Source organism: Balaenoptera ricei, chromosome 10 (genome assembly GCF_028023285.1).
Source record: "Balaenoptera ricei isolate mBalRic1 chromosome 10, mBalRic1.hap2, whole genome shotgun sequence".
Classification (NCBI taxonomy): Eukaryota; Metazoa; Chordata; class Mammalia; order Artiodactyla; family Balaenopteridae; genus Balaenoptera; species Balaenoptera ricei.
Genome location: NC_082648.1, coordinates 65,126,255 through 65,139,455, shown reverse-complemented (window position 1 = coordinate 65,139,455; position 13,201 = coordinate 65,126,255).

Sequence of the window (13,201 nt, the reverse complement as noted above, 5' to 3'; positions counted from 1 at the left end):
AGATTCTGTCAGTGGAAAGCTGTAGGAAAATTTGACTGCCGTTTCCATATTTGGGAAGAGTAAATATGTCTAAAAGTCTCCACAATTCCTCAGACTGGCCATAACTTCATGACTCCAAATGGGTTTCCAATAGGTAGGACAAATAATCATACTAAACAACTCTTCTCTGCAAGAGCTAGAATCATCCCAATTCCATATCCCATTGAAAAGTGGGGCCAGGCTACTCATTTAAGCATCTCTCAGCTGATCTGTGGTTCTTAATGCTATTAAGAGCCCCACTCAATGACCTCATTTTCCAGACTTCCTATAGTGAAGATGGGTTTAGATACTGTTCCACCTCTAACCTACAAGTGGAGTCACTAGGATTTTTCCTCATATAATTCAGTACATGGCTTCACATTTCCTCAAGTTGATATATAATCAGTAATGTGGCATTGTCTCAAAAATAAACAGGATGTGCATGTTTTCAAGGTCCAGAATAATAGCTATGTATCATATTTTTCTAACCACAGCCATATGGGGGGGGGGGGTATAAAAATTCCCCAGGGGATATCAGGCAGAGTTTATCATTGGTTGTTTAGAACATTTCCTACGTCTCAAATATGGCAATAAATAATGTGTGTAAAAAGTGAAGCAAATATGCTACTTTGCTTTGTTTCAAGAGAAGGTCACTTGCTTTTTATTAATTTCAAAGTAAATCAAATTTGCTGGGTAAAACATAGAATTCAGTCCTCTAATCAGAATTTTCTTACATCTGTCATGAAAGAAATTTGCACTCTCTTGAGAAGGGCTGACTATCTACAAGAGAGTTTTATAAATTCTGAAAACCTTTGGTCTACTCCCACAGGCCGCAAATTATTTTTGTAACCATTAGATTACCGTAACTCTATAATGACATTTTAAATAAGATCATATGGTTTGACACTAAATTAGTTTCCAGTGTTTTCCTAGGGAACATAATTCTTGGAGATGATTATAAAACAGAATTCTGTGGTCAAGTAAGTATGGGAAACACTGTGGCCTCCTGCTGGTTGTTCTCAAAGCACAAAAGCATATTCAAGGTTCTGAGAAGTTCTGCAGAAAAGAACTTTTTAAACTATTTAACACCAGCATTTTGTCCATTTTTGTAGCCCCAGAAACCTTCTCTCACATGATTACAGTCTCCGGCGTCAGTGTCCCTAAAACACACCCTTCACTAACTGTGCTGCTGCTTTAATCCATGAGATTCTCTAAACTATTTAAATAATTGAATAAATAATGAATAATGATAGAGATTATTCAGAGGTTTGGTTGCTACTACCTGGTTTATTTGTCTGTACCTCATCACTTGACTTCAGTGAACATGTTCTAAACGAATGAATAAACATCCTCCACATTTCCAGCATGAGATGGTGTTACGAGTTGAATTGTATCCTCCAAAGAAGTTATACTTAAGTCTTAACCCCCAGTACCTCAGAATGTGACCTTATTAGGAAATCAAGTGAAATGAGTTCTCTAGGGTACACCATAATTCAATATGACTGTTGTGCTTGTACAAAAGAGAAGTTTAGACAAAGAGAAAGACATGCAAAGAGAGAAGATGATGTAAAGATACACACAGAAAAGATGGCCACATGACTGGAATGATGCATCTAGAAGCCAAGTAATGCCAAGTCTCGTGGCAAACACCAGAAGCTAAAAGAATCAAGGAAGGACTCTCCCCTACAGCACCTTTATCTCAGACTTCTAGCCTCCAGAATTTTGAGATAATAAATTTCTTTTGTCTTAAACCATCCAATTTTTGGCACTGGGTTATGGCAGAGTCCTAGGAAACTAATACAGATGGCATAACTACAGATACTTTATATCTTTTTATATATTGGCTGGATATAATGAACTAGGTCAGTACTAAACTGTCTTCATAGCCTCTTTCATAATAGATTCATTTATATAATGTATTTACAAGTTGAATTTTAGATTTCAATCAGCAAATCCATATCCATTGGAGAAAATCTAAAAGTCAAGGAAAATGAAGGGAAAAAAAGGAAAGTAATAAACAAAAAATAAATCAACGTCATATGAGCAACACTCTGTAACAGAAGAACTCTACAGAGAGGATCTCATTTCACAACATTCTCATTGAATATATGATGCTTGATACGCTCCACATCTGGAAAATTTATATATAAGAATTACGTCGTTCCATACATGCGCCAACAGGCACGTGAAAAGATGCTCAACATCACTAATTATTAGAAAAGTGCAAATCAAAACTACAAGATACCACCTCACACCAGTCAGAATGGCCATCATTAAAAAGTCTACAAATAACAAATGCTGGAGAGGATGTGGAGAAAAGGGAACCATCCTACACTGTTGGTGGGAATGTAAGATGGTGCAGCCACTATGCAAAACAATATGGATGCTCCTCAGAAAACTAAAAAGAGAGTTGCCACGTGATCCAGCAATCCCACTGCTGGGCATATACGTGGATGAAACTATCATTCAAAATGATACGTGCTCCCCTATGTTCACAGCAGCACTATTCACAATAGCCAAGACCTGGAAACAACCTAAATGTCCATCAACAGATGAACGGATAAAGATTATGTGATACATATATACAATGGAATATTACTCAGCCATAAAAAAAAGAATGAAATAATGTCATTTGCAGCACATGGATGGACCTAGAGATTATCATACTAAGTGAAGTAAGTCAAAAAGAGAAAGACAAATACCATATGTTATCACTTATATGTGGAATCTAAAATATGACACAAATGAAGTTATCTATGAAACAGAAACAGACTCACAGACATAGAGAACAGCCTTGTGGTTGCCAAGGGGGTTGGGGAAGGGATGGAGTGGGAGTTTGGGGTCAGCGGATGCAAACTAGTGTATAAAGAATGGATAAACAACAAGGGGCTACTGTAAACCACAGGGAACTATATTCAATATCCTGTGATATACCATAATGGAAAATATAAAATATAATGTATGTGTGTGTGTGTATAGATGTATAACTTAATCATTTTGCTATACAGCAGAAATTAACATGACATTGTAAATCAACTCTACTTCAATTAAAAAAAAAGAATTATGTCTTTCCAGATATTGCAGTGGACATTTCAGAAAATATAGCTGTGCAGAATGCTGGTAGAATTGTCCTTTTTTTTTTTTTTTAAGACAATTCTAGGTCATGATCAGCCTGTTTTGAAGCAAACAGATATTATCATGAGAGTAACACAGTTATGTATTATCGTCAATATGTTTCTAAAGAGATATTACTTCATGTTGACTGAGTTCTTCTCACTTTCTTAAGGCACACCATGAAATTCGTCACAGGAGGAACTGAGGAAGAGCTGTCCAGGAGCCGCTAAAGGTACATAATAGCTGATGGATGCAGGGATCCACACATTCAGGCAGAAAAGCTGGCTCTACAGTTCAGAAATAAAGTGGTCCATAAAAAAAAGTGCTACCTGAATTTGGTTTCCTTTCCATGTACTCAAGGACAGTGAGCTAGGCAGCATTTGTTTTTCCTAGTCTTTTCTCAGAAGTGGTGACCTCCAATCCTAGGGCAGACATCAGTAACTAGGGTCCTGCTACTTGTGGCTACTTAGGGCCGACAACCACGGTGGTCAGAAAGTAGGCAAAGGCCGCTGGTAAAGCCCACATCTGGTTGAGGAACAAAGAGGGCAATTTTCTCTTACACTGTCAAGGCTAAACTGTACAAAAGTTCACTGTCAAAAGTTAGAAGATGAATTTTTTTCTTCCACTATTTCAATAAAACCAATTTTCAATATCTGTACCCTAACACCTTCAAATTGCAATTGCTAATACATTATTATTATATTTATTAGTGTGTGAAGGTACTATATACACATATAAATATATACACAGACATATATCTTATTGTGATGCATATTATCTCATAGAACTCTAACAACAAACTATGTAATCCTTGCTGAATGTCCAAACTTCCTTGCGTGGTAGTAACAAAAAAAATTTTTAAGTAGACAAACAGCCAAAGAATAATTTTTTTAAAAAAGCAAAGATCTAAGGACTAATTATTTCTAACTGAGTGGTTCAAACTGATAAATTTAGCATTTATCAGTAAGAAACAACAGTAAAGAATTATACGTCACAGGGCTTCCCTGGTGGCGCAGTGGTTGAGAATCTGCCTGCCAATGCAGGGGACACGGGTTCGAGCCCTGGTCTGGGAAGATCCCACATGCCGTGTAGCAACTAGGCCCGTGAGCCACAACTACTGAGCCTGTGCGTCTGGAGCCTGTGCTCCGCAACAAGAGAGGCCGCGATAGTGAGAGGCCCGTGCACCGCGATGAAGAGTGGCCCCCGCTTGCCGCAACTAGAGAAAGCCCTCGCACAGAAACGAAGACCCAACACAGCCAAAAATAAAATATAAAAATAAATAAATAAATTTAAAGAAATTGCCAAACTATGGAAAAAAAAAAAAAAGAATTATACGTCAAATGCCTAATTAAGATTGTCTTAATATTTACTCCATATCTTTGTACTGAACCACTAGAGAGTGTCTTTATTGGTTCTGCAGTGTCTGTCCCAAGAAGAATATATATACTTAGGGTCCACATTTGGTTTCATGTCCGTAGATCAAAGGTTTCTCCTCCATCTAAGGGGGGCTGATCAGTTTAGACCCACAGAGACTGTCAATGATTTAACCATTTTAAGATAGGAACTTCCTACTTGTAAGTATTTGCAAGTCATCAGCTGCATATACAGCTATTTCCTGATCCACTACGGCTGGTCCCAACTTGTATTCAAAAATGTTACACAGTGAAGAATAAAATTCCAATACTCCAGATTCAACATCTCATTATTTATTCATTAGGGATGCATATCTAATGTCTCGGCACGGCACTGAAAATGTCCTAATGCTAATGAAACGATGGCTTAAAAGTGGTGGATATTTAAAACCTAGCTCTGGAAAGCAATTCAGCTCAGTCACCAGCATGATAATGACCTTCTAATCTTGGGCTCAAAACCCAGATTTTGTAATGGTTTGCTGGGTTTAAAAGCGAAGAAATCTCAACCTACTTCTCTAATATCACTACATTTGAAAATAATACAAGAAATAGGAAGCACCAAAATACTTGAAATTTCATGCTGCTATTGGCTCCTCAGGATATTACCACTTCAGACAAAATCAGGACTGTCTGAGCACAGAGAAATCCCAGCAATCTTTGATGTTCCATGTCAGACAGGGAGATGCTACAGACTGTCTCCTGCACAAACATCAAGCTACATGCCCTGGAACAATGCCAGAGAGAAACAAGCATTAATGAGTTATTTTCTATTGTTACTCATGCTATGGCAGTGCCTTATAATTATGCAAACTACTGAAGGGACAATTTGAAATCTAATCAGGATTAGGAAAAAATCCTTACATTTTCACATTTTTTACAAGCCACATTTGTTTTAATATCTACTTAGCTAAGCTCATTCAGAATATGCCCCTCCTATAATAAGTCAATTTGCATTTATTTTGTCTTTCATGTTTCTTTATGCAGTGCCAATAAAATGAGTTAGAAACTGACCTCCCCTGGAAAGATTAAGTCAGACCTAATGACTTTATACTCAATTGAGAAGAACCTGAATCAATGTGATTTTAAGGCTGCACTTTTCGTATCCACTTTAAGCATTTGAATCCTCGTAAGATATCAAATTAAGTTGTTTCCAAAATGCTTGAATCCCAATGTAGAACACTAGATTGTTTAAAATAAAAGCACCAGAACAATCACTTCTAGACCAAACTTCACACACTGAATCAAATTCAACAGAGTATGCAGGCTTTTGAATTGATTTTGTAGTACGTGTCTGGCAAAACTTCAAATGACTACACTCTAAGATGTTGAGCCCCTCCCCCAAAATCGTTTTTTTGCATCCAAAATTTAGAATAGTTAGCTAGAAGGCAATACATTCCCTATTTACAAATATTGATAGAAATACCTTGAAAAAGTAATGGCTGCTCAGAACAAAAATTTCAGACAGCACAGAAGGGTGAAAAATCAAAGGCCTCCCTCTCTTTCAGACCCCATTTCTACTTCTCAGAAGTGAACCACTTAATAATTTATTGCATATTCTTTGATACATTTTCTGTACAAAGAAGAGCATCCTGCAATTTTTCTCCACTTAATACGTCTTGGATATCTTCCCAAGGATATCTATGTCGTTCTTTGTAATGTCTATTCATCTCACTGTATGGATTTGCTGTAATTTAATCAGTTCCTAATTTATGAGCAGTCCAGTTGTCTGCAGTTTTAAATTTTACAAAACAATGCTATCAGGAGCACCCTTGTCCATATATCCTAAGAACTTATCCTTCAGCTGCCCAAGCACATGAACGGTACTGCTGTGTCAAAAAGACTGCCAAACTGCCTTCCATAAAGCTTGTCCTTAATGCTCTACCAAGCCCTGGTATGTGAAAGTTCCCATTTCTCCACGCCCTCACTCAGGGGAAAGGATGAATAACTAAGTTCTGTTGGCCCAACTTCACATAAGCATCTTAAAACCTGTTGTTTCATTTATTCCTCTCAATACAATCCTCTAAGTTTTGTATTATCCTCCTTTTAACAGATGAGGACTCAGATTTAGAAAAGGTGAGCTGAGGCAAAACCAACATTAAAACCTGGGGTGCCTAGTTCCTAGAGACAAGCTTTTTCCAATCTGCTAAGTTCCTATGTCAGTCAACAAACTGTGGGTTCATAATTAAAATTCAGGAACTTTTCCCACCAGCTGTCTTGGGACGTTTCACCAACCAAGGCAAGCAGCAGATGACTGAGATGCAATAGTAACTTCGGAATAGCTATTTAGGAGGTGTCCAGAGTCAATACTCTGATTTTATTTGCCTCAAAAATGGGAGTAGAAGTTAGGAGACAGGACAAGAAATATTTTCATTTTCTGTCTTGATTCTATCAAAAATCTAATCACGACACTTAGGAGAAAATGACTTGTAAGTACTTGCCATTTGCCCTCCTGTGCGATGAGAAATTCTCAGTTACCACCCTCTCCCAGTCTGTGATAATAAAATCTGTAGGTACAGCATTATCTCGGCATCTTGTGGGTATTTTGTTTTACTTTGTGGTCCAAGGATACCAGGAATCAATAGTATTTTTAATCAAATTGGTCCCACATTACACAGAAAAGTGCCATGATTTATAATCTGTTTATTTGACCAATGGCTTTCAATTTCCTAAGACTTCTCTCATCAAATTTGGAAACAGAATTTCTGGAATGGAGGACATATCTGACCAGTTTTCTTAAAGTGGATTTAAGTTACAAATTCCAACAAGTAAAAAAGAAAAATGGTCAGGGTAATATCAAAGGAACAAAGAAACAATAAAAACTCAATCTTGATTATTTATCTCTTTAGAGTTGAACTTTTTCCAGGAAGGTCTTAGAATAGGCATACATATATTTGGGAAAGTGCGTTTTTTAAGAGTTAATTTGTTTCTAATTCTACTTGAAGCACTTAAAGAGAATCACCAGAAATAAAAATAAAAAGCAATCAAGAGGTAAAAAGAACATGGTAGAACAAGGAGTCAGACCTAGGTTTAAGTGCTGTTCCAACAAAACTACCTACCCTACAAATTATGAGGAGGCAATGTAGCTGGTACATATCTGGCCTTCCATAAACGTTTTCCCTCAACTACTTCATTTTATAAATACTTTCTAAGCACCTACTATGTGCCAATTATCATGCTACGTTCTCAGCTGCCCAGTACTACAGCCACTGCCCACATGTAGCCGCTGAACACTTGAAATGTGGCCGGTATGAACTGAGACGTGCTGTAAGTGTAAATACACACCAAATTTCCAAGATGTTAGAAAAATACAGAACATCTTATAAACATTTTATAGAGATATGTTGAAACGATCATTGTCTGGGATATACTGAGTTAAATAAGATACATTAAAGTTAATTTCACCTTGCTTTTTTAATGAGTTTACCAAAAAATTTAAAATTACAGGTGGCTTACATTCTATTTCTATTGGACAGCACGGTTCTAGATTCATGCTTCCCAAATTTTAATGTGCATCAAACTCACCTGGGATCTTGATAAAATGCAGCTTCATGATTCATCACGTCTGGGGTGAGGCCTAAGGTGCTGCATTCTAACAAACTCCCAGGTGATCCCAAGGTCTGGTCTGCAGGCCTCTCTTTGAGCATCCAGGCTCTGGACATGTGCTACCCAAACGTGCCATACTGAGCAGTGCTGGTTTGCAAGTATCTATTATCAGTCCAAAAGGAGGCAGGAGCATAAATGGAAGAAAATGAGAATGAAGGTTTAGAAACTATTATTGTAATCTGACACTGTCGCAAGATCCAACTACAAGATCACTGGACTCATCCTAGTGAACAAGATACAGGTCAGTTGGAATGTGGTCGGACTCATGTGCTACAAGCTGTGTATTTGTCATCACTAGTGGCCTATTATGACAGAAGAATTTTTCAAGTTGGTATTTCACCATAGTAGTTTCAGAAGCACTGCTCTAGAGCTTAAACCATCCTGGCCAAAGAGGGTTCACAGAATACCACTGTGTGGTGTATTAGGAAATGTAAAAAATTCCCAGTTAAATAAATTTTTTAAACTTTAGGCTAAAAATGATAGAAATGAACTTATTTACAAAACAGAAACAGACTCACAGACTTCGAAAACAAACCTATGGTTACCAAAGGGGAAAGGTAGGGGGGAGAGATAAATTAGGAGTTTGGGATTAACATATACACACTACTACATATAAAATAGATCATCAACAAAGACCTACTGTATAGCACAGGGAACTCTACTCAATATTCTGTAATAACCTATATGGGAAAATAATCTGAAAAAGAATAGACATATGTATACATATAACTGAATCACTGTGCTGTACACAACACACTAACACAACACTGTAAATCAACTGTACTCCAATATAAAATAGAAATTAAATTTAAAATTTTTTTAAAATTTAGGTTAAACAAAGTTTAGTTGGCCTCTTTACTGCAGGATTTCTCATAGTCTTCAATATGCTTATGTGTTTTTGCATCTCCAAGAGAACAGAGCACATAATGTTGCCCAACTATTTTTGTTATCAAAACCCCTCACCCTATACCAGCATCATTACCATGTCTCAAGAAATAATGCTGTGTGGAATACCAGTGTATGAAATCACTCTCCTAAATGATATAACGGAGGTATCTTGCTTTTTCAGCCATTTGAAAAATACTGATTAAGTACTAATTAAAATTCACCTGGGGTACATCCATTACCATGATCCTGAACAGTTCAAGCCATTTTAATTTTCAAAAAGTTATTTATGTTTCTCTAAGATGAGACTTGGTCTCTTCACAGCAGAATGGCTGTTGTGGCACTTAAATACATCACTGCAAAACATAATTTAAGTTAAAAAAATACCACAATCACATGATACCACAGTATTTTAGGGTCTTGCAGCATTACCGTTAACAATTTTATTATAAGGCTAATTTGGAATTTAATTTAGATAACACATTTGTGATTATACAGTCTCTCCTCTCACCACTAATGAAATCCATAATGAAATATCACCGCTCCACTTGGTATTCAAAGTTACTACTTAGGCTGAGCTCTCTTTTTACAAAAATCACACTTCCTTACTTTGTAAGCAATTAGAGACTTTTAAGTATAAACTGCCCTTAAGTTAGAGGGGATGATCTGTATGTTCAATTTCTTGACAAACTTCACCTCCACACCTAAAGGAATTTCAGGGCAAACAGAATGAGGCTGAAGTCTACAAAAACATTGATTACAAAAGATGGTCCTCAACATCTTTTCTTTTAACCACCACTGGCAGCAGGAATACCCTTGGCCATAAAAACACAAGTTTGGAAAATACCCATGTTCATTTTGCTGAGACAATACAAGTAATAGCCTTTTTGTTTGTTTGTTCATGAATGACTGCTAATAGCTGCAGCAAGCTCACTTTAGTTATATGATGTCAAGAAGAATATTGGCTGTTATTTCATGAATACATCCTTGGCACCAGGAACAATATTTGACAGATACTAAGCATTCAACAAATATGTTTTGATAAATATGTAGGGCTCTTCTATGAAAAACAATATTTTAATACCAACTGAGTATATGCATTTGTTGTAGAAAGATCAGAAAAAATACGGAAACAAAAGCAAAACATGCTTATAATCCTCACAGTTTACCTTTAACATCCATTTGTACCCTAGTGCATATACTTCAAGACACTTTTTCAATAAACATGGAATCATTTTATGAATAAATGAAGTTTAAGAAATGGCTCTACTGTTGAAGACAAACTATTCCTCCTCCCTTATCATTTTCCCCTTTGTCTGGAAAGAGGTACTCTTTTGGTCAAATCTTTGTGCACTCCCTAACAGTTTCTTTAGGAACTATTCCTGAAAGGACATGTACATTGTAAAGCCCTTGTTATGCATTTCCAAACTATCCTTCAGAAAGGCTGTAACTTCTCACAGCACAACAAGCAGTACAGAAGACTCATCTTCAGGATTTTAAATAAAAGTCAGAAGCTATGACTCAAAAACTCCACTTTTTATAACCTCCTACCTCAACATCAACAAATGGCGCACATTAAATAATGGCTGTGATGGCCACTATAAGAGACTTTAAAAATCTAACCTCTCCCTCAGGAAAGCAACCATATAACAATACTATAAAACAAGGACCTGGCCCTTTAGGTACATAGGAGGCAAAAAATCCCAGCGCTCAGTACAGAAGAAATAACACAGTGTGAAAAAGTACGAGAATAGAGGAATGAGTTTTATCAGGTAAAATTTCAGTTTTGTAATTCCATGCCAATGAGAGTATTAAGATAATAAAACAGTGAAAAATTACTCATTTATCTCACTCAGGGGAAGTCAACTTCTATGGAACGTTTCAAGGAGTAAAGCTGATGCGCTTGGGGGGAGGAGGCAGTACGTTCCATATTTTCTGAGGTGGAGGAGCCCAAGTGACCAGACATGGGTAATGCTCTAAGCAAAGAACACTAGAGGATATTCCCAAGAAAAAAACTGTAAATTAGAACATGGGCACATCAGAAATAGTCATATTAATTTAATGGGCAATATCAATCCTAGCACAGTAAACAAAAGCCTCTAGAAAGTTCAGTAGAAAGATCAAAAATTTAAGGCATAAATTGATCCAACTGATGTTGACTGATTCATGTTGATGGACATGACAGTTCTTTGGGGCATGACACACAGATTTCTATCTACTCACAAGTCTGTGTATTGGTCTCCAAGCACCTAATGTCAGACACCTTCTCGCAGAGTCAACATTAGCTGCACCCCATCCCACCCAACCTACACACCCAACAACCCCAGCTAAGTTACTGGTGAGCTCTTACGATCTGACTTATAAGATCTTTGTACCAGACTCAAGACTAGGTCACGCTCTTACTGAAAATACAACCATTAGCTGATTTGGAGGCCACCAAGGTCTGAAGGGAGGGTCTAAGAGGAAGGTGATGAATTTAGGAACCGGGATTCAATAAGACTTCGGAGTATTAGTTTGCTTGAACCTCAATGAAAGGCTGGGAAAGGGGGGGAGATGGATATGTTTTTTGTTGTTGTTGTTATTGTTGTTTTCTAAGCCTAATTATCTTTTCTGCAAGAGGCATGGCTCCTGCACAGGAGAGAATACACTCACCCCTATGCCTACACTGTCTAGGGCTCCCAGAGGCTCAGTCTCTGCGAGGACTCTTGTATAATGTGACATCTGCAGGAGTACAGTAGTGGCCGATTTCAAAAACTGGGGAAAAACTGTGGAGGAAAACGAAGGTCAGGAAAAAGAATGTCAGGAAAATATCTGCTGATTTCTTCTTTCACATAAATATTCACAATACCACAGATTAATTTGAATACTGAGCTTTCATTTAAAGTGTATAAAACTTCCATGATGACAAATTCTTCAAGCATTTTTCAAGACATGTAACGTATGTTTATTTTCCTTTCACTATAATTGGGCTGTTATTTTAAAAAAAAACCATTGGATCACTTCTCTACCTTGGTGAAAATTCCCAGTCATATGGTTATAATCAAGGGTCAAATTGCTAATGACACCAAAATCAATGAGAGCCCTGAAATTAGAGGGTGGGGCCCCCTTGACTGCCACACCCATATTAACGCTTTCTTTTTAGGATAAAAAGAGGCTTTAAGCACTCTGGCTTCTTGGTTGATTTATCTAGAACCACATGACAGCGCTCCCTATTCCATATTCCATGTTCAAATTTTCCTTCACCTCCACTCCCTTACACACACACACCAAAAACACAAAACAAAAAAACAAACAGAAAAAAACCTCAAAAACTCAAGTATCTTCTGACCTCATGATCCAGAAATAAGATATAAATTAGTAGGTCTGATCTAAAAACATGCCAATTTCATTTAGCTTAAACCAACTGAATAACCTTAAAGAGCCTTTTCTGAACTTTCTTTTCTAAAAATAAAGAAATCAAAATACATGTTTCATTGCCTTTAGTAGAGATTAAATAACTCAATTTTGAATCTACATCAGTATCACTTTTTACCTGACAGTTAGTGAAACAGAAAAGAATTATCAGGAAAATGTAGAGTTTAAAATAAATACTTTTTGACACCTGATTACAGGAATAGGAACAAAGCCGGCTGGTTGAGGAAAGTTTAAAGGCTTACTTTGGAGACTGAGTTTCATCCTGTATACTCTTTTTCTTGATTATAAAAGGATATTTTCTTTGGTTATTCTGCTACACCCTCCTCTTTGTTTTCCATCATCATCCTAAATACCATCAAAAAGCTAGATTGAAAATCCTTGTTTCAACAGCAATCTTTTTCTCCATATTATAAAATGAATTAATTAATGAATTCAATAAATATTTATTGAGCACATTCCTCTATGCCAGGCACCATTCTGGGAATTAGAGGAAATACAGACAGTAAGAGGCAAATATCTCTGCCCACAGAGAACATTCATTCTTTGGACTAAATTTTGACTGAAAACTCAAAATGTCTGTGTTCAGACATTGAACTAAACAGCAAATACATTAACAATGAAGAAAACACAATCTCACCCTCAAGAAGTTGCAATTTACTTGTTTTTTCCTGCTAATTTTATTTTGGGTTCTTTTTCCCCTATATTTTACTTTTATAGAAAGTGAATCCTAGGATACTTAGGCCCAAGTTAGCCTA